Source organism: Papilio xuthus, unplaced genomic scaffold (assembly GCF_000836235.2).
Source record: "Papilio xuthus unplaced genomic scaffold, Pxut_1.1 DF826933.1, whole genome shotgun sequence".
NCBI lineage: Eukaryota > Metazoa > Arthropoda > Insecta > Lepidoptera > Papilionidae > Papilio > Papilio xuthus.
The window spans coordinates 4756917-4781581 of NW_013531716.1; the positions used below are offsets into that span (position 1 = coordinate 4756917).

The 24665-nt window shown below is 32.5% G+C and overlaps 1 protein-coding gene across 1 annotated transcript in view; it reads right to left on the reverse strand.

Annotated features, from left to right (window-relative positions):
• Positions 1-13697, reverse strand: part of Toll-6 (Toll-like receptor 6) — a 153086-nt gene extending 139389 nt beyond the window's left edge. Inside the window, exon 1 of the transcript XR_001228085.1 lies at positions 13455-13697. The gene's annotated coding sequence lies outside the window, so the exon portion shown is untranslated. The remainder of the gene's footprint in view (positions 1-13454) is intronic.
• Positions 13698-24665: the final 10968 nt, after the last annotated feature.

Sequence of the window (24665 nt, forward strand, 5' to 3'; positions counted from 1 at the left end):
TTACGATCTAGAGATAGCATATCTCTATAGTGATCTTAGATCTGAAGATTACAATCTTTTTATTCAAATACGTCTTTATATTAAAATTCTAAAGTTATACAGCCGTGTGTTTTTATTTGCGATTACGAGGTGAAAATATTTTATTGATTTTCACCTATCTTTTACAAATACAGAAACATAGTTCCCATAATTTCTCGAAAATGGAACAACAATATTTACATTTTCCCATTTTAGTAATGAGTAGAAACCTAAAAATTTATATTTTATGATGTTAATTTAAGTTACACGGTTGATGAATATGTCCCTTTGAAGGATTTCATTGCAGAAAACGCCTTGTAGAGTCGAACAGAAGTGTACCTCGAGTCGCTGATCTGAAATATCCAATACAAACATAGTGAATTCGATATTAAAATGCATAAATCTATAACTACGAAACTTACCTGGAATTCCTTTGGTTTTATTTAATGTTAAATAATTTTAATCTTATGAAATACATAAATTCGTACTGTACATATAATTTTAGTATGTTATTAAATTTATCTGAATTAATAGCTTAAAAACGCTCTGAGTTCGGTTTTCGGACGCTATTTAAGCTAACCAATAACCATATAGTGTACTCGAAGACGACGAGTTTCAGTACGAAGCTTTTTTAATTTAATCTGTTAATATTCGAGAAGTGCTGACATCAAAAGTCGACCATACCTGGCGAGCTGCCCAGCTCTCTGCGACGAAACTTTTGGCTCAGAGCCAAATGATAAATTAGTTACTCTTAATCAAGACTTTATCCAGTTACGTATTCATAGCAATAACATAAGTGGTTTAACATGTTTTTATTTTAATCATTTTAACTTTTTTGGTAGATAGATAAATAAAAATGTGAGATTATACTATACATTTTTAAATTGCTTCTGTATAAAGACTCGCTGTTTCAATGAAAAGATAATTAAGTTAAAAAAACAATAGCTATGCAAATCGAGTTTAGTCTACGTTATAAACGTGATGTATAAACACTTGAAGCAATCTTGCCACTTCTCATCTTAAAAACTAAAAAAAATCTACCAGGCATCACATTGGACATGATAATTGTACATCCTTTTGATTACTATTACTCTAAAAGAGAGAATATAAATTGGTAATAGGAGGTATAGAGTGCAGAAGGGATGGACAATGTTGCCTCAAGGCACCTGCCTTTCTTTCAACACGTAGCAAATTGTGTATTTAATACCCACCTAAAGCTTTGTATCAGACACTTCTTTGATAGCCTGAAAGGTTTTGATGTACACAAACGTTTTGACTTAAACAAGATATCATTTAGCCGCGGGCTCTAACGCGTTTATTATTTGCCTTATTCAACCAGATTGGTTTTGTTTGTATAAAGGAAGTTGATTTGAACTACATATATACAGCTCTGAAATGTTCTTTGTGTTACCTTAGGCAAGTTAAATCCAGTATGATGTAAAATTATGCTTAAAATATCTGGAACTTTACATTCATTTTATTGATTAAATATTGCCATACATCGCTTCCAAATTGGACTTATAATAACAATCAATTAAAAACACACATAAGCATCTAGGTTTTTGTTTACTATTTCTTTTTTTGTAAATTATTGTTTTTATTTGAAGTCTTGATTGATTGTTGAATAATATACTTTAGGTATGTTACTTTTAAAAAGGTCTTCTTTTCATATTTACTTTACTACAAAGTTTTATCTACAATCTTGTCACATGATACAACTTTAAAAAATTAACATAGATCAATATCGTATATAATTAAACTAACATTAAAGAAATATTGCTTTGTTATCTTCTAAATAGTTCCACAAGTCAGCGTTCCTTGTAATATATTGCCGACATAAAATCTTCAGATTCTGATAGATATCATTTCTCGCATAGTTCGTTTCCGATCCAGAGAATCCCGATCCTTCGTTCGACCTGACGACGTAAAAATATGGTAAAATTACGAAGATAAGGTCCCGCCAAGATCAATCAACGTCTGTAGCGTCCATTGTTTTTATAATTTCAGCTTCTCAAAGCCGCTTAATACAATATTTTCAAATATAAAAAGAACATTAGCTTTTTTTTTAGTTAATAATGAAAATGTAGATAAGTTACACAAAAAGATAAAGACTAGAAAGGATCAATTTCAAAACGCAAGACTCGTATTATATCAAAATTAAAATCAACACATTGTAATGATTTCTTTACGGATTTTTAAATCTATTCTGTTATCAAATAAAACAATTTGGAAGTTTTAAAATTGAACGATCAGCCCCAAAATTCCAATGAAGATAATATATTTACGATAATTCACCTTAAGTGAAAGTTTTATTTGAACGTGTCCCGCATTATCATGGAAACAAATTATGATAAAACTAATATAATGTTAGACAAAGAAAACAACTGCATTCTGACATGTTATAGAAACACCGTTCGGAGCGTATTTTATCCGAATGTTATTGAACAAGATAAGATTTCTAGGTTTTATGAGAGTATCAGAGAAATAACACGCGTCATACGCCGCCCGCGATGGAGTGTGTTCTTACTATTTCATATAACATACGCCTATTTGATCGTTCCATCAAATTTTTATTATAAGCAACTGCGTACACAATACTACGAATAAAACTAGGAAGGAAACATTCGTTATCTTTCTAATAACATGAACACACATTCTGAAACGTTTGAACGCATTTTAATGACTAAAAGTGCATGTATATGTTTCATTTTCTAGTCAATTAGTGTCTTACATATTTAATATGAGTAACCGTGGGTTTCCGAGACCTTAACCCTCAATTAAAATATATTTGGTATAATGGTTTTATCAATGACTAGCTGTCGCCCGCGACTCTATCCGCGCGGCATTTACAAAAAGGGTAGGGTAAAGGGTTTTCCCGACAATTATTAGATTTTTTCTCAACTTTTAAACCTTCCATAAACCTTCACGAACATTTTAAGATAAAGATTATATAAATCCGTGCAACCGTTCTCGAGTTTTAGCGAAACTAAAAAACAACAATTGATTTTTATACATATAGATGACGTTTCATACAGAGATTGTGTCAGAAACTAACGGTAAGAGAACAAAATTAACATAAACAAAAATATTTCTATAGAGAAAGGTAGTAATTTTCACGTCAACTCAAAGCATAATGAGAATGTTGTAAGTACAAGAGCTCGCCTAGTTCTAGGTCATCTGTATTGATGTTCGGGTCCGCATTGTTTCGACTGTCATACCATTCATCAATCAACCGGGTACAGTTAGCTTGAATGGACCATTGAGGTATAATCACAGTAAGCCTATATTCGACGATATTTGGGTTATTCAGCTTTAGATATGGTAGGACGGCTATTTATAATACAGCTTTACTAATACCATAATTGATAGATATTAATTATTTTATTATATTCATATTTATATTTATAACTATTACATACTGCGAGAGACTTACTTAAGTAAATAAATTTCGAAAACCAACAAAAAATTATTCCATTTTCAAAAGCTGGTTTGATTGCTTACCAATTTTATCAATTTAAAACAATGTATTTATTAGATCGTAGACATTTTTCCCTTGACTAAATGTTCTGGGTAGCATTAAAAAGTGAAAACACACAGAACACAGGCGTGAAGTGGAAGCAATTCCGCGTTTCGTCTGATGAGTGTGCGTCCCGGAGGCCTAATTTAGTCCTCTTTCCATTCCTACCTTTTTTCTCTAATAAGGAAAGGATGGGAAGTGGAAGTGGACATTCCGGGTGAGAGGATCCATGAAAAGGGAAAATGTTTTCTTTCTGTGCATCATCTCCTCCGTCGATTAAAGGTAGGCAACGCATATGCTATTGCGTATGTCTATGGGCAACGATCACTTCGCTATTTCAGCGATTTTAGGTGGCCGCTCGCTCGTTTGCCACCTTATGATATAAAAAAGTTAACATGTGAACATAGAACAATTAAAACAATTGAATCAGAATATATAGTTTATAGTACTTTGACGTATCTGCAAATAGATTGATCATATGGGTGTAATTGCCGGCGTTCGCACTAACCAGACAGTTTGACGGACATGTTTCACAGAAGGCATACGAAATTATTAGGAACTGGATCGATCTCGTTTGATATTGAATCATAATAATGTAAAATCGTCTAAGGTTAAATAAAATAACATTTTTGACGACCTTACACAGTTTTATATTAAATTCCACTTTTTATAGTTTTGAAAAAAATAAAAACGGACTATTGTTCCCGAACGTCGTCGTTCCGCCATTTTAACAATGAAATACGAAGTGTGATTGTCTCGATTCGCATCGACGAGTTTTATTAACATTCTCCTTATTTGTCGAAATTGTTTTTTTCTTGCAGTCTAACGCTAGTTGGTGTTTGGAGGCGCGAAATTTCCGATTCGAACTTTTTTCGCGCTGTCACTTTTAAAGCCACGAACGAACGTCGTCTCGTTAGAAATGTCGGGCGGTACAAACGGACGAGCGATGCAGATACGAAACAAAACTTTGTCGTTTCGAAATCGATGCTATAGCTTTTTGCAGCTATTAAGTGCGATCCGACACTATGTTTACAAATGCTATTCCGTTTTTGGGTAAAATTCCACTTTATCGAACTTACTGGAACGTTTTTTGATCTTTTAGCACGGCATATTCGGTGAATATAATTCTTTATATAGAAACTATAAAAAGGATTTTTCACGAATAATATTCAGCATTTATCTGAGTCTGTCGATTTCGGTATATTCAATTAAGGGGAAACTTGTTCGTAGCGACTCGGTGTTCTGATGTGCTGATTCCATAATGTCAGTCGTACATCGCAAGTTGGTTAAACGTGTTAAGACATGAATAAGTCAAAATGGTTGTGCAAAAAATAAATTCGAAGTGTGAGTTCCAGTCACGACGAGTAAACATTCTGATTTAATAAAAACCACTTCGTTTACTTGTATTATTTTTGTCATGCTTCGAAGGATATGTTACTTATAAATAAATACACCTGAAGAACAAACAAAAACACAGGGATAAAGAATTTTCACGTCCCACGATAATTGTAAATTCACTTACTTTAGATATTCCTTACTAGCTGTCGCCTGCGACTCCGTCCGCGTGGAGAAATAAAAAAGTGTAGCTCATCCATCCATCCATCCACATCACATCCATCTAAGCATTCGCATTTATAATATTAGTAAGTTAAATAAAAAGCAACTCTTCAAGGCATAAATTGGGAAAAAAATGAATAAGTAGTATCCTATGTTCGTCTCCTGGCTCTAAGCTACCTCCTTACCAATTTTCAGCCATATCGGTAAAGCTGTTCTTGAGTTATAAATAGTGTAACTAACACAATATATAACACTATATATATATATATATATATATATTTATCATAGAATTAATACTGTTTTTACATTAGTATTGCCTGTTATTGTGTAACATGCAAGTAAATTGATTCATCCGTACAGACGTTAATACCGTTTCTAACTAATAACTCAAGCGAAATGCTCTCTATAATGAGAAGCAAGCATATATTAATATAAAATATCAGTTATGACCGTTACCATATGAAAAAGAAGTAGAACTAACTTTCCACATCAGGATTAACGACATTATTTAATTAAAGATAAAAGACAGTTAACCATTGCTAAATTGCTTTTATTTTGTTTGTGAGTTCAACATATCAACTTTCAATGACGATAATAAACTAAACATAGGTTTAAAAACCACTAAAACGATATCAAATTACTAATGTTTGAAAGAGAGACGCCGATTACAAAATAACAATCATAAAACTGTTGTTAACGTAATGTTTGCTTTGCCACTTCTATTCGTGTCTACCTAAACGAGATTAATGGCAAATCATGGACCGATAAATCAGAGCAATCGTAAAAACCACCTGTCGTCCTCGACAATTCTAAGTATAAAAGTTTTAATGGATGAAATACTATCTCCTGAGCTGAAGAGTTGTTCCGTTACTCGTTTAGCGCAAATTTGCTTCTTTAAGTTGTCAACTAATTAATGTTCTTTGATAAAATATAGGTAGAATCTGTACTAACATTATTATAGGACATATATTTAATTTTCATTTTAATTGCTACACTTATTACACTATCTATTTTGTAAGATTTAATAGAAAAAGAAATCATTGGCTCCTATACTATAAGTTTACCTAGTTTAGGAGTCTAGGCGATGTTGATGTAATCACCAAAGTGAATTTATTATTATTTTATGATTATTTTATTAAATAAATAACTTACATTGGTTGTTTGTTGTGTACTAAAAATTATAAGAGTTTTACTATTTTTTATACAACACAAATTCTTAAGAAATGACAATGATATCGCAAACAGAAGTCGGCAACAGTATTTACGAAGTGTGCCTGTACAGTGTTAACGACATTTGGCAACCGTAACCAGAGAGCCGATGTTAAATCCGAACAATAAACAAACTGTTTCCTACAGTAATGAAACTCACATGTTTGATAGCATGGCAAACTTTGCGTTCTGCTGTATATAAAATAATAATCAACATCATCATCAGCTCACTATACGTCCCCACCGAGGGGCTCGGAGCCTACCCTAAGTTAAGGGTGACTAGGCCATAGTCAACCACGCTGGCCAAGTGCGGGTTGGTTGACTTCACACATATCTTTGAATTTCTTCTCAGATATGTGCAGGTTGCATCACGATGTTTTCCTTCACCGTAAGAACGTCGGATAAATGTACATATGTAAATCGGAAATCGAAAAACACATTGGTACATGGCGGGATTCGAACCCAGGACCTGCAGATTGCAAGTCAAGCGTTAGACCACTGAGCCACCGACGCTCCAATAATCAACAATATTCACCAAATAAATCCAGAATAAAACAATTAACACATCACAGCTTATAAGACAAAGTTTTGTTAAACCGTTATATTTAAAGTAAAAGGGGAAAACCTTAAATATTAATATTAAAAACAAAATAGTATTCTTTTATATTACTATATTCTTTTACGTAAATATATAACATAAAAAAAATTATTACATACAATGATTGCAAAAGAAACATTTACATAAATAATGTAACAACACCCTATATCACTACCAAACGTAACTGCATCGTATCCCAGGCGTGTACAAAATTTATTATTTACACAACAACAGGGTGTTACAAGAAAATTCGCATTTATGTTTTCCCTTCAAACAACAATAGCACGGAACAATGTCAAGGCATAATGAACCAGACTCCACTTCTCCTTAATTAATTATTTTAATACACAACCGTCGTCTGAGCAATTTAGCGCACACGGGGCACTAAGCATCGGCCGCTTTATCATTACATCCACGACACATTTATACAAAGGCGGTTATAAATTAAATGTGTGCATGGCTAACCGTTGGTACAAGGTGCTGGAACCTAGCCCAGCGCTTATGCTTCCAAATTGTTTAAAAAACAAAGCATTTTTATTTTACAAAGAAAGAAAAGATGTAAGTTCATTAAGTCGTTTAGTGGTTGTATCAACTTAAGAATACTTCTCTGGATTAATCCTATTGAATTTTATTTATATTCTATAATATAACCAAATATTATGGCATGTTTACCCTACGAGTACTTCCTAGACGTATGTTTATTATTAATGCTTTACTAACTTAATTAAGTTCTACAAGTACTACTTGCAAGGAACCATGAAACTATAGTAAGTAGGCAAAATATCAAACACTCCATGTTAATCTTCAACTATTTGTAGTAATAGGATTAAAAATAGCATTTGAGAAATATAACTCTTATGAAGGGGTCTCGTCATTCACCGGTATATAATTTGAAACTAATAAAGTATTCATAGAGAAGTTATAAATTTAAAAACCTTGGACTAATATAATATTCCGCCGAAAAAATAGTAGGTGTACATGCGTTCATGTATAGGATGTTACTAGTAGGATTTAGAATGAATAATGTAATATTTTAAATACCACATACGTCCCGCCCACAGTGGAAACTTAATCAAACCTCGATTAAGTTTTAGTGACGCTCTAATTCACGCTTGTTCGGTTAGTACGCTTGTGTTATTAATCGAAATAGTGGTATGTTCTTGGAACTTCATTATTATTCGTGGTAAAACGTTTTCAGCGGGCGCCCACATTAGAATTGCCAGTACAATGGTAACAGAACGTCTGTTAATTCATTTATAATCGGTCGGCCGCGTAACGTATGATGTAACATTTTTAGGCTTATGTAATCATAAATTTCCATTTCCGAAGCATCTACACAAAAAATTGTATATCCTCTGTTTTCTTAAGCCCTTCATATCCATGGCTACGTGAATCTTCGCAATTTTCTACGCTACTTTAAGCAATTACATCTGAGCAATTATTTCAAAATAATTGAGATATACAAAGAACTTTTCCAAATTATATTTTGTGTGTTATTGCTATTTAATTAATACGTATTAATTAAAGAAAACAAATGAAGTTTAATTGGAAACGCTTTCCGGATGGATTTTTAACAGTATTTTTCAGGTGATCTCGCGATAATTATAGTTAAGAGCTTGCGGACGCTTAACGTCTCCGCCATAAAAGCTTTTCAGTGAAATGAGCTATAATGACAGCGAAAACCACTTCTTAGTTCAATGTTTCTTTTTGCGCGATACATTCACGGTATCCAAGAGTTGCGTTAAAAGGAAATCTCTCGGTGAGAGGGAAATTACATGAAACGTTCCGAAAATACCGTTAGCACACTTTTTATAAAATGCTTCAAATATAAATAAAACGATACAGTTTGTCTTTATCATACCATTATCATATGTTTACGAATATTATAAATGCGAATGTTGGGATGAATGAATGAATGTTTGTAGTAGAAAATATCTCCAAAACGGCTGCATGGATCTTTGTAAGAACACATATTAATTAAGTTTTTGTTTAATCCTGCGTGGACGCAATCGCAGTCGACATCTAGTATTTATACAAGCAATATCTTGATTTTGTTGAAGTTAATAGTACTGAAGGTTATCTTTTCAACTAAATTCTTAGTAAGAACTGAATAAACTACAAGACAACTCGACCGGAAAGATACAAGAACTACAAACTCATATAAAACAAAGATGTATTTTATTATAAGAAGTGTTTTGTTTTTTTTTGTGCCTAAAAAGTCAGAGACAAACTCAAGATGATGTGTCTCTAAATTTGACAAGCGAAGTAAATATCTGGGTTCGTTGTTCGCCCCTCAGAATGATAAGCGTCATATTTTGGTAGTCACACCGAAGTCCAAAGGATTATCGAGACACAATTATACTATATTCTTTAGCTTAAGCTCTTGAAGAAATATTGCATTTTCTACTGAACCCATCCAAACAATTATTTAACAAGTGTAAAGGAATCTCGTACGTAATTCGCACACAATACGAACATTAATGGCATGCAAAAACTCTGCTAGTACCTAGTCTATGAGCGCTATTACACATTTAAAGTACAAAGAGCTTCTATTTTAGATAACGCCGAGCTAAAGTCGCATTATATAGAGTGGAGCCATCATGCTACCCGCAAATTTTAAACTTTCCCGCTTTAGCCGCTCAAACAGTGAAACTTTACTGTCTGTTTAGTTTAAGGCAGCCAGTTTACGCCAGGTGACTTTGAAAACTACGTATTTCTTCCACATCGCAGGTGAGAATAAAAATCTATCGCTGTAAAGAAAGGAACATTTCATAATTTAACTTGAAAACTTTGCATTTTTCCTACATTCAAAGCTTCAAAATAAAGATGGAATGCATCTTTGAGAGTTGAGAGAATACTGAGTAAAATATATCTTTCTAGTTCTCGATTCTCCACTACTATTGAGTGGCGATGGAATAGACAGTAACAACCAATAGCGTAACAATCAGAATCAACACAACTACTATTTATAAAAAAAACTAGCTGTCGCCCGCGACTCTGTCCACGGAGAATTAAAAAAAAACATAATAAGTGACCTGTGTTCTACCAGACTATGTTTTACATGTGTGTCAAATTTTATCAAAATCCGTTTAGCCGTTCCGTTCCTTCAAATAGACATCCATCCATCCAAACATTTGCATTTATAATATTAGTTAAGCCAGTATCAAATTACATGTATTTCAATATAAAAGCTAACATAACATATATAGGTACTAATAAGCTATGAAAATGTACATGTTTTACAATTTAGACGGTATCGATAAAGTAATAAATATCGATAGCGAGCTCTCACGTTGTGCACATCCTTGCAGACAATGATTTATGACTTGAAGACTCAGCGCACTTGATAACACTCTTACGGGATTACAAGGTATACTAATTTAAAGATTTTCTTAGTACATTATTCTCCTATTAACCATATAAACTTTCGTGAAGCTTAAGAAAAGTAATTTGATTGTTACAATGATACGCGGATAGATGAAACATTTCAATAAATTAATTTAAATCTTTGTAAGTTCGTATTTCTCGAAAGAAAAACAATATTTGCTTAAAACGTTTTTAAATCGTAACTCATAATACTTCCTTAAATTTAATGGCTTCCATTTAAACAAATTATCAAAATGTTGTATAAAAAAGTTCAATTTTCTTAAAAGCGATTCCGCAAAAGGATATTAAAAGCGTTATTTTAAGAAACTAAAGGACAAGGAAGCGATGGAAAGCGGGATTTTAAAAAGTACTTTTAGAAGTGCTCATTACGGAATTCTAGGAGGACGTCTTCAAGTCATAAAGGCAATTTTGACGTTTCTTTACTTGAACGATTTTTATATTGCCAAGGAATAAATGTAGTTATTTCTAAAATGTAAGATATTTTTGATGATATATTATACTATTCACTGTAGTGTAAAGGAAATCTCACTAATCACTATTTGGATGGATGGATATTTGTTTGAAGGTATCTCCGGAACAGCCTAACGGATCTTAATGAGCTTTAGCATAGACGTAGAACATAGTCTGGCAGAATACATAGGTTACTTATTATTTTATTTAATGCGCGCGGATGGAGTCGCGCGTGACAGCTAGTTAAATGATAAAAACCAGAGGCTAGGTCAATGTTTTTGAATGCTCAAACAGTTCTTACTACAAATATTTTTATGACTGTTGCTATATTTAAAAGAACATAAGAGCTAATAATGAATAAAATTTTATCAGCTTTTTTACAACATAAATAAGTACTTTTATAATAAACCATACAACAAATAGTTCAAATTAAACATTACTCAAAAAATAAATTTTAAATTAAAAAATCTAGAAAACCGTGCCATCAACGTTTTCTTCATATGACGTCCACAGCCACTCTGTTAAGGCACTGAACAGCTTAAGAGCCCCATTTAAAATCCTTCACGTTGGCACAACATTAAAAAGTTGTGAAAGTGGGAAGATCTCGCTGAATGTTTTACTTCTATATAAAGTTGATTATGATCTTAAACTACAATATAAATGTAGCTAATAAATATATAATTAGATAGTATAGGTTTTAAAAAATACTTTATAATAGCGCCACCTATTGGCTGCATTTTAAAACGAATATTTTAAAATCTTTGTATTTAAATTTGACAAACTCTTAAGTTATATTTGTGGCATATGTTGTTTCAAACTATGTTCTACATCTATGCCAAATATCAGCGGCGTCCTAACAAACATCCATTCATACATATAAACATTCGCATTTATAATATTAGTAAAAAGTAAGATTAATATTTAGTGCATAGGAAAACAGTAAGTTTACGTGTATACATTTACGTTGAATAAAACATTCCGTTCGCTGAAGATTACAGATATTAGTACTAGTAAATCGAATATTTATCCCTTGTCACTAAAGATGTATTGGAGAATAATTATAAAAAAATAATTAATTTTGCATTTTACTTAAAATACATTTAAACAACAGTATTAACGTGAGACGTAAGCTAGCTGCTTAAGCCTCCATGTTAATAGGGCTGGTTGTTAATAAAAAATATAGGAATATAATGTTGTGGGTGATAATATTTCATATTTAATTATCATATAATAATTAAATTATAAAGTAATAATAATAAACATCTTACTAATATTACAAATGCGAATGTTTAGTTATATGGAGACATGTCTTCTTTCTCCAATGTCAGGTTTCTCTAGAACCATTAAACGGATCTCGCTAACGTTTGACATATATACAGAACACAGTCTCGAGGAACATCTATTAAGTTTGTTTTTTTAATTTTGCGCAGACAGAGACGCGAGCGGAAGCTATTATAAAATGTAAAGGTATTATTTCAAAATAAGTTATAATTCGTATAATATTTTTGTTTTATAGTTTTGTACGACGCTAGGCTCAGATATAACAGAGGGCAACGTCCCTTGTTGAATAATAAATAAAAAAATCATGGTATTATAGGAATATTGCCCGGGGACTACGATATTTGCCGACCAAATAGGCTTGTGCCGAAAAGGGCCTCCTGTTAATTAAAAAAGTCAGTAAGCTTTGGGGGAGCATTTCTGTGTCTTTTCTAGCTGATTACTGAATCTTTTCAGCAAAAAATATATGTGTCTTATAATATGAAAATTAATTTATATAAAACTAAAACTGAGATATTTGGTAAAATTATAATACACTCAAGAAGGAAAAAATTAAGACAACTTGTCCCTTAATTTAGGCGCAAAAGTATACTCTAGTTATTAGCCGTATTGCAGCCATTAACTATTTTTAAAGATAAAAAAATGAAACAGGTAAATACAGTGCTCTATTATTTTATAATAAGGTAGGATACTTCTTAAGAAAAAGTAAACTGGATAAAATATTACGTAGTTAGAGGAGACAAAGAAAAATAATTCACTCAAAATTCGGATCTCTCCGCTCGCCCGTGCGGTGCGGTCTGAGTTTGCCGAAGAACTAAATGGAGAATGACATTCGTTTCATTGCAATAAAGAGTTTCATTACAAATGTACAGACGGACAGATACTGACATGGAAATAAGTTTTCGTCGAGTTAAGACTCATGAATATTTATCTCGCTTCCTTGCGGGAAGTATAAACTTTTGAACGTTTCCCACTTGATCAAACTTTACTCTTAGGGCGGCTTGGGGGGACCACGTGATTCAGACGTTTTATAGTCTCACTCAACAGAGCGCAACTTTTTAGGGTTTTTTTATGCAATTTTATATTTTCAGTGGACCCAGCTTAAGCCCAAATTTTGCCTTAGTTCATAGTGAATTATTTTCCGAATTGACTATATCATTAGTTAATTTTGTTTTGAGCGTTTTATAATGTAACTTAAATATATTTATATTAATCGCGATAAGAAATTATTGTCCGTATACATAATGTATTAGTACGAAAGGCTTGAAAGGAATTTCTTTTTTCTTGAGAGAGAATATGCAATCGCTAAATCGTCAAAAGTAACTGGTAATAATATACTTAAGCCGAAGTATCTAATTTTATTGGAAATAAATCCATTTACTACAAAAATTTGTATATATTTAATTTACAACGAGGTTATAAAAATAATAAATAACTTACCTAGCCTGAAGACTGTGCAGGACCTTCATAGTAAATGATAAATGCATGACTTCATTTTTTCCAATCCCATAAAGATCCTTACGTTATGTTGTTTATTTCACTTTCTACAAATTATTCGTCACATCGTTCGTTCCATTCGCAGTTTTATATTTTACTACAACTTATAAATATACTTCGAAACTATGGTCTAATGACAATGATGTGAAAATATGAATTACAAAAAGTGCTACCGATTTATCGCGACTCGCGATGCAAACTGATGTGTATTTAATTATTTTTACATCTACCCTATTAACACAAATACACAAACCGAAAGATTGTCCAGTACTTTAATTAAAATGACTCTTTCCTGTAGTAGGTTTATAGCTGAGGGTTATTTTTATCGGTTTAATATATTGTTAGGGTCCTTCGTGCCTATTTTAAAATGATATAGTCATTGACGGCGTAATTCATGTAGTAATGATTTTTGCATTGACTCAAGACTAGTTGTGCAATTGATTAGCTTCCTTAAGCTTAATAATTTACTTTTATTTGTATCGAGTTGAAAATACATAATTGTTTTAATCATCTGTAAATTAATCTTAATCTGTTTTATGATTTTAGATTATATTGTTGAATCGTTACTAAATGTTTTACTATTTTAATATACGACAACTGAACGAACGTCCGGTTCCGTTGGATTGGTCTATAGAGTGAACGTATAAATGTGAAAACAACCACGGAGACGGATTCATTCGTTGAGTAGTCGACAACTGGAAAGCACTCTAAGGTGATAAGTATCGGCAATTGACGTAATCATTCTAAAAACGGACTGATGGTCGATGTTGTGGAGCGAGTGATTAAATAAACGAGTGCAAGGAATATTGTTGCTTGAACTTTTTGGTCATCCCCAAAAATATGATTAAAATTTTGGTATGTAATTATTATATAAAATGAAACATAAAAAAGTTCTATCAAATATTATGTTAGATATCAATGTAAATTAATAGAACCAGTAGGTACAGTACACAAAGAGGCCTTTCTGGCAACTTTTGTTTGGAATCGCGGGTAAACACATTAGGTAGCTTGTTTGTATAGGCGCCGGCATTAGCCCGCGGACTGTTTGATCTGAGACAAAACAAGACCCGGACTAATCAGGGACAACTTCGCCGATTTGGATTTTAAAACTGCCGCTCGACGGACGCTACCAAAGTTTTCCCTTTGTGCCGGTTGTTCCGTTGAGTTAACCTCAATGTATTTTCGACGAAACAAGAAATTTCATATTTTATGCATGCCAATGAACAGTGTTCAACAAAGTTTCGTATAATCATCTTTATGATAGCAATTCTAAACAAAAGACAACATTCTAATACTTAAGCAGAATAAATTATTTCCATTTTCTTGTTTTAAAGTAAAACTATTTTGAATGTTTTTAATTTCTATTTACATGATTTAGAAATATTTATTTCCAACATTTATCTTTTAAGTGCAGACATTATTGTAATTCAAATATAGGCACATGATGTACTTGACACAAAGTGGTATACACAAGACACACCTATGCAAAGTAACAATATGAAGCTAAAATAGACGTTCAGTAATATCAAAGGCAAAGTTTGACCAAAATCCTTTAAACACGTAGCATTTGGAAACGTGACTATTTCGTACGATCCCACATTTTCGTGTAACAACTATCTCTAAACTATGCCAATCTTTGATCTCAAAACAGTGTTAAAGCACTCGCGATGAGTTAAATTACCTGCAAATATTTCAAACAGTTTGCTTTTGAAGCTTAGATTCTTCTCGAGAGTTTGTATGACAAGATGTTACTCAGTTATGAGGAAACAACGACAACTTTGGTCTCAACAAAATATTAATTTTGTGGAAATAGCGAATACAAATTTTATTCAAGAAAATATAAAAAGATTTTTTTTGAAATACTTCTTAGATTTGGTTGCATTCTAAGATAAAATGTACATCACCTTTAACTAAAATATTAATTAATAATGTGATAAACAACCTTAAGTCTAAGATATGTTTGATAAACTTAACACATATTCAACGCGAGCAAGGATCAACCATTTGTCTACGTCCGCTTTCACATATTTAATCTCCACAAAGTTATAAATGTGCTAGGAGTTATCATTTAACTCTGGTTTTACGATAGCCACTCCACAGTCCGCATTTAATGCTTTCGACTTTAATTAAATCCTTTAAAACATTGATAGTAGAAACTTTCTGCTATAACCACACAAAAGATAATCGCTTTGTAGGCACTGATGAATTAAGCTTTGCAATTAATATCATTTATATTAAATCTACACGAAGTAACTTACCAATGTAAATTACGATTGTAAATCTTCGTCCGTTTAGCATTTAACGCTTTAGAAACCTGTATTTTAATACATATAATAAATAGGAATAATTACAAACCTTTTTAATTATAAAACATTGATATTCAATGTTTTATTTTTGTACCGACAAAGTTCAGAGTAACTTATTCTTGTATAATTTTGTTAGAAGTTTAGGTACAAGCAAACACTTTTGTTTTCTATTCATCTTCCAGTCTATTTCCTTTATCTTCGATGAAACAAAAAGAAAAAAATGCCTTTAACATAGAAAAGTTATGATAATGAATGTCTGAAATTCTTTTTGCGTCAGTTGTAAAAGCAAAAACTTTTATACCGTTGTTTCTAAACTAATTTATTAAATTAATTTCCTAAGGAATTCGTTTACGACTTGTTCAAATTATACTTGTTTCTCAAATCCACGTGAGCCGGCGATACTTTGATAACTGTCTTTATTTAACTTGTATTTAATATCAGAGACGTGTTTTGTGAAAGTTCTGTCTCACCCGTGGTGGTTGCTTCAAGTTGGAACTCAGAAATTGCGTTCTAGTTGAATTTGTTTAATTTTATTCCCTACGGCCGTGAGTTATGAGTTTGATATCGCTCATTTAGACAACCACAAGTTATTCCACAGTTTCTACGGATCTTGCAGCATATGCTAAACACATGCTACAACAAAGCTGTTTTGTATCGCGCCACATTGTTGTTGATAGTAGCACCTTGTTTGCTCCTAAACAAGTTCTGCATATAATTTGGTTTAAACATCTATAAATACTATGGCTTTATAATGCATACATATGTAGTAAGTTGAATTAATTGTAAGGCATTAAAATTTCGTCTAGGCAAATAGTAACAACAGCTCTTAAGATTTTTTGAATGGTAATAGGTGATGATGAATACGTAACATCGAGTAGCCGTCTCATTTTATTTATCCCAATAACATAGATTAAAACTTAATTTTTAAATTGTTAGTGGTAGAGCCCGCTTTAACACCTTCGCCTGAATTGGTCCGACTCGCCCGGTGTAATACCACGACCGCATTGAAGACAGGCGTGAAGTGGAAGCAATTCTGCGTTTCGCATGATGAGTGTGCGTCCCGGAGGTCTAATCAAGTTCTCTTTCTTCTCTCTGGAAGTGGACTTTCCGGATGAGAGGATCCAAAGGGAAAATATGTTCTTTCTGTGCTCTCCTCCGTCGATTAAAGGAAGGCAACGCATGTGCAATTGCGTATGTCTATGACCAACGGTTCGCTATTTCAGCGATTTCAGGTGGCCGCTCGCTCGTTTGCCATCTTATAACATAAAAAAAATTTACAATCTTAGAGATTTCTAATTTAAATTTAATTAAGATTTCCTTTGTTTTTTAGATTTATTTTTATAAACTTCATTTAATATGATCAAGTTATGGACCAAAGAATGTTTGTTTAGGAACAATGAAGAGTGTATTAACGTCATTACGAACTTCTAAGAACGCGGTTATACACGGGAGTTAGTTAATTATGTCTTATGCTGATATACAAGTTTCTAACTTTGCACTCATGTACTCTAAGAGCATACCACGCCTCTGGGGTTTACCTACAAAATGATCTTGGGTTGTTCACTTGTAAAGTAATGCAATAATGTGTATTTTATGTAATTGATAAATATGTAACATTTTGTTTCGTTCCACTATTTTTTTATCTGTTGCCGGTACAAACAAACCTTTTTAAACATTTTTCTACTTTTAATTTTTTTTATATTTAGAATGTCTTATATTTTTTCTTCTTTTTGACGTTTCTGAAATGTCAGTTGTAAATAAATCTTCCGATAGTGCGTGCTAATGTTTTCATTCTCATTTTAACTTTATTTTTCTTTCCAAATTTTTTCTTAATTCTACCGAACCTTCCTCTACAATATTAATTTCTGTCGTCTTTAGTATCTAAATATAATTACTTTTTAACTTAAATATCATATTATAGTTTTGATATTTATCATGTAGCTATCTGTGATTTTACAACGCAAAGTTAATGCGAACACAAAATTCAGAATCCATGGTGAAATTAAACGTTTACAAGATCGTAAATTATTGTTCAAGTTTATCGCTAGTGGAAATTTATTACCGACGTAATTAGGTTCGTGCCTTCAAGGTTTACGTAACTGAAGTCTATCCAAATAGAATGCACATTCGGCATAGTGCTCGCGTTCAAGAAAACATCTACGTACCGTGAAACTTACGTCAAACTCTTTAGAAAGAATAGCAAACCCTAATATAAACCTTGTTTTATTTTAATAGATTTATATTCAGTTCGTTTAAAGAGATTTTTATGTACAAAATATATCTTGTTTTATTTGTATAATCTACAACATTATTATACTGTACTATGTAACAATATAATGACAAACAGAAAATGCTATTTTCCGATCTTTAATATAAAAGTATATTTAACGGGTTTAAATGTAAATATTTATTTTCTTTTGCCAAAAGGAATTACTGAGTTGAAGGAAGTTTGTTTTTAAGTAACATCTCTAGACGCAAAACAGGAACGGACAAAATCCAATAAAAGTACGATATTAAATAAGTTTTTCTTACGATATTTTCCTCTTGTCTTGCTGCGAAATTGAAACATAATATTCCGATTAGCGAAATCGGGATTCTTTAGCGAAGAAAGGTTCGCTTAAGGCTATGTCTTTTATCAACTCTTTCGATTGAATTTAACGAATATTTTAGTAAAGATTTATGCGATTATTACAATGGCACGATTTTATCGTTACCTTGAACTTATAAACACATTTAGGTATTATATTTGTGTTAGTTCAATATCAAGAAACAGTAATAATATATTATACTCATGTTTGACTTTTATACATACATATCGTAGGCAGTTAAACTGCTTTGTTTCTGCAAAACAAAAACATAAATATCGTGAATTTACCAAGGTCGTCTCTCCCTATTTAGTAATTAACAATCTAATTACATCGCTTTAAATCAATTCACAGTGGATATTCCCAATTATAAAAACAAAACAATTGTAGTCATTATAATAATGCGGCTGTCTACCAACTGTTTCTTAATACTTTATTCGTATCTATTTTGTCTCCGTTGAACATATGGTGACAATTTGGATACCAACACATCCAACTATCACATCAAGTGTATTTTTGTCACGAAACAATTAAACTTCGCCTTGATACGAGTACGTAGTAACAATGACATTCTACATATGTTTTAAAAGCCGTATTTTATCGAGGCCACTCTGAGAACAATCGTATATCAATTTACGTTTAATTGTTTCACATTCATAAATGTATTGTACAGAAATTTGTTTTATTCAAACGTATTAAACGTCGGACCGAAATTGTTTGAAATATTTTTAATTTATGCGAAATCAAACGTATGCGAGCGCAGTAACACAAACACATATAATCAGAATATTTAAATTCTGACTGTGGCTTATCCAGAGATTCCTGTAGCATTTTATTTCATATCGTGTAGCGATATAATCTTAATAACCTTACTGCTGATTAATATTATAGATGCGAACGTTCAGATGAATGTTTGTTTGAAGATATCTACAGAACGACTGAACGGATCGTGATGAAATTTGACATACATACATATAAAATGTAGTCTGGAAGAACACATAGGTTACTAATAATGGTTTGTTAAGTTTCGGGCAACCGCTTGTATAAGACAAAGCCTTGAAACGTCATCGCCAATTTGATAAAAGTTATACTAAGACTGTTATTGAAAACGATAGTCTTTTGCTAAGGTCTAATCAGTTTCAGCCGACTGATTTTGGTTGTTTTTATGCCGATAACAGATGGAGGCATCTGTTTTTATGATCGGGAGGGAGCGTGTCACATTAATGACTGATGTGCATGTGTCAGCTACTTTTTTGACAGGCAAAGATTACAAGACTATTAGAAGGTTACTCTAAAACCAATTAATATGTAGTAATAAAATTAATCTGAAAGCAAGGCGCGACATTACTAGTACTATATTCAATTATTTGTCTAAAATGTACTTACGATTTTTTTTAGGTTGGATAAAAAAAATATTGTGTTTTTTCCAGTGTTCCTTAAACTCTTCCACGGACAACGCAAAGTTTTTACGTTACAAAATTGTATTGGTGACAAAGTGCATTCAAATGCACTTTACTTTCCCTTCTACATTTCTTTAATCTATGTTAAAATAATAAGCCGACAAAGAGCAGACTTCAATGCGTGCGAAAACTTTCACGCGTAGCGCCACACGTGGTACAAAAAAACAAACCAAGCTGATTATTATGTTAGTTATGGGTGTGGTTTTTTCAATCAATGGTCTTATGATAAAAAAAAAATTGAAAATTTTTATACTCTAAGAATCTTTACTCATTAAAATTCACGATAAAACTTTAAAGATGTTATGAAAGTATCTGCGGTTACAAATACGTCTTATTTGGATTAAAACCAAATAATTTTAATGAGCATAATAAATGAATTAGATTGAATTAATATTGAATTTCATTTATAAAAAGCGTCTAGACCAAACATACCTATGTGGGAGAAATGTTGTTAAACAGTTTATGCTTCACTCATGTTTTCTTTGCAATAGATGTAAGCAAACATCTGAAATTGTTGTTCTATGTAGAACTTAGATAAACACAAACAAATTGTGCAGTCGGTAACGTAATTTATTCCTAATTGACTATTCATATTATACAAAGTAAGAGCTCGGGTCTCAATACTTTCCGCATAACATAGTAAAAGGATTAAAGGAGCAACAGACTCCTCGAAGACTACTTTACCCGTCAACTTACGGTATACAAGGTAACGAGAAGAGTCTTAAACAATTGGGGTCCTTTCCAATTTAGTAGGAATGCGCAGCCTTCGAAAGTATGTCGACGTGTTTCATGAAAGGAGAACTAATTAATCCAATGAGCATCGTCTTTGTGCTAACGAGGTTCGTCGTTTGTGCCCCATCCATACTCCGCTATTGAGGGATTGGGTTTACAAAATTAGTTTCAAAAGGGTTAATTTAAATCATTTTGTGAAACATTTTTCATGATTTATCCAGTATTTCATATAATGCTTTCTAGCAAGTATAAAATGTTTTAAACAATAAACTTTTGTATTCATAAACTAAAAAAATTGTACTTAAGTTCACTTTTCTTTAAGAAATATATCTTTGTATTTTGCGCATATTGTAGCTAAGTACGAATCAATGACATCGCTCGTTGATACACTAAATGGTTACTATCTTTTATCTTTAAAGTGTATTGATAAGTTTATGGCTCTTACTAAAATTCCAAAAAGGCGAATATCGGAGCGAAGTGAAAAGCGATCGAGTTCTTTTCAGAGATATTCGCGAGCGGATAATAGACATCGTTAGTCTGCGATCGCCGTTCTGGGGCGTTACTTTTTCAAGTCATTGAGTCAATCGTTTATCACGGGCCTGTTGTGTTAACTTCCACGGCGGCTGGGGAATTGGTATTAATGGAGTAGTGTCTTAGTAAAAATATTACAATTTCAACAAACTAAAGACTCAGTTTAGACAATACAATATTATTATTTGCATGATTTGATTACATAACGGATACTAAAAACTAAAGGACACATTGTTGAAATCCATTATTAATCCGCTAAATATTTTTTTATAATAGAACAATAATTTTATTATAGAATAACCTTTACATTTATTTTAGCTTTGTTTTGAAATGGATTCCGACTAGCGTATTTAACAATATATTCATCATAAAATAATAATTTTCAAGTCAACCGTTTCTATAGATTCACTGTTCTGGTTTGGGGAGCTATTTCGGACATCAGCCTCATTAGTTGAGGTAACTGGTGAAAATTTCCCAAAGTCATTTCCCGGATCGATTAAGTACATGGAAAAGATTTCCCAAATCTTGTGATATTAATTTATCACTTTGTATGTAACTTAACTTCATTTCGAATTGGACGAGTCAATTTATCTGACTTATGTGGATAGGAAATATTATTTGTGACGAAGTTATGATCGAAGCCATTTCTGTTTAAATTTGATGACTAAGTATAGAGCATGCTCTGGAGATAAAAACTATGGTATGAAATTATCTGTCCGAGAGAATAAAAAGCATGCAAAGAATCAGTTAAAACATTTTTTTTATAACATAATGGGCAAACGAGCAGCAGGAACACCGAGGTGTTCAGCGGTGCCCATGGACATCAGCAATACCAGAGGAACCGCAGATGCGTTGCCGGCCTTTGAGATAGTGAGCTCGCTTCTTAAAGGACCCTAAAACATTATTTGAAAATTCTATACAACCGAATTTAAATCGCAAATGTTCAATGATATTTTCTTCGTTATTTTCTTGCCTTCACGTTCATAGATGTCGTGTAAAAAAATAAAAAGAAACGAAGTATTAATCATCAAATTAACTGTTCCCTCGTCTTACTTATCGAAAAAAAGTCTTGTCAGCGGCCGCAAATTAATTATCCCGAATCCCGGAGGATAGACATCACTTGTAATTGACTTGTTCATCATTTTTTTTTCTTCGAATTTCTTGACCTTTAAATATTTTATATGATATTGTACTTAGCTATATAGACACGACACGTTTGGCGGGTAAGAGTACAACTTATACGCGGTATAGTAATTTGTAGCAACAAATAGTAAATTTGCAACGACTACACTACAGATCACTTAATAAAAAAATACTAATATAACTCCGCGTATTATTATGAATTGACTGAAAACTGTAGAATTATTACATCTTACTATTGTTAGAACGGCTGCATATCGCTAAATTTTCGTACAGATGTAGATCATAGTCTGAAAGAACACAGCTACTAATCAAGTTTTCTTTAATACCGCGCGGAGAGAGTCACGGACGATAGCTAGTTTTCGATAAATAATATCGCAGTCGTATTTTATTTTAACGAAATAAAAAACCCTCTTTCATAATCAAATTCATGGAGATTTCCAACAAAGCTTAGTTGTGCTTTGTAAGAAATCAGTGATTAAAATATTATTAAGAGCGATCGTTGTTACACACGGTCAGCTTCAGACATAATATGATTAATGATCCTGCACTGACGTCAACTATCTATGAGATATAAACGCGGTCTAGTAATTTTGTTATTAACGTGTTATTAACAAGAGCGTTGCATGAAGTTTATTGTGTTCTTTCAAATTAATATACCTATTCCAAATAAGCACTATTACGTGGGCAGTAAATAAAAAAAGGATTAGTATCGTTAGCATATCTTACAACAAATAAAGCTTGTTTTACAAAACGGCTCCAGTCGACCGTCATTAACCTCGAATTCTAAATTTAAAGGCTCTCTTAGCCCCTTATCCCCGCCCCGTGCCAAAAGCATTAACTACGCCCGGATACTCGATACGAAACTACTGTTTTGTATTAACTTACATCATTATTAACTAAAGTTAGCGAGGTGGGAGTTGAAAGGGGGCGTTCCTTGAAGAAACTTTGACGTACAATGCATCCGAGATGGATCGATATTTACCGAGAAAATCCTTAATATATGTTTAACATTTTAATTTATTTAGTACAAAATCAACAAAGTCATCTATAGCTGACTATATTATAATATAAATAAGTATCGCTAATTAAGCTATGTGTTTCAGTGTTAACTATCAGTAATGTAAGACAGGTCCGCGTGTGGACTGTCCCGTTGATTAATGACGTCAACAGCCGGCCTTTAACAAATCGGATGCACGTGTGACGCAGCCCTAATGTGCGAATAAATTTTACTGTTATTTAAGCGAGTGTTCAAATTATTATCGTATTCATATTATTTCGCGCTCAATTGTTTTTTATGTTTGCGTTACATTTAATGCATACATATAATAATCTAAAAACATCCCAACTGGTCATGGATCGGCCACACGATTCGTTGGGGGTCATACTCTCAGGGAGACTCTGGAGTGGATCCCGGTAGGAACAAGAAGACGTAGCCGTTCTGAACAAACTTGACGGCGCTCAGTAGCTGCCGACATGAAGGCAATCGGGCTGATATGGCCTGAGACCAAACGCAGAGCCCAAGATAGAGCGAACTGGCGGCACTACGGGGACATAGGACTTTAAGTAATATGATAATCAAAAATTATAATAAAAATACAGGGTTTTTTCTCCTGAAGTTTATTAGTATTTATCTTTTGGAATTTCTCTTTCAAAGAACAAGTATTTCTCGTACGTTAAATACAACATAAGAAATTTTACTTTCAAATAAATTTAATTTAGCGTGGCGTGACTTAGCAATAACTTTTCATTATAACGATTTCAAAGCTCCGTCATTACAGTTCACCCTTCAATATCCGGATTGGGGGCGCGATTTCCGGGCCGGGTATCCGGGTGGTCGATGCAACGATTCGCCCCGTTTGAAAGGAAAACGAAACATTCCTTCCAGTCAAGTGCAGCAAACCGGTCAGCTATGAATAAATACCGAGATTATTTAAATAAGTATTGCATTTTAAGACAGCGATACTAGATTGTATATGAAATTGTTTAAAGCGCAGGTTATAAATACGCATTTTAGAATAAAAGTACTAAAGACATAACCTAATAATAAACATTAAAACGCTTATTGAAGTATCCGTGGAAATAATAAATTTTATAACTTTACAATATCGCTACAGAAATTCCAATGAAAAGCAAAACGTGTATATTCCAAAAAAATATTGTTGTGTAACGAACTATTTTTTATCGAAAACGAATAGTTGAGTAATTCATTTTAAAGCGTTAGCACGTCGGAAAGGTTAACTAAAAAAAAATTAATGCTTCAATAGAAGCTAAACTAAAAAAAGAAAATGACTACAAAAATGCTCTTTAGACCTCCTCCTATTTGCTTCCATGAAAGATGTAGAACATTATGTCTCATATCTAGAGTTAGAACCATCAATCACCCTAAACACTATTAAA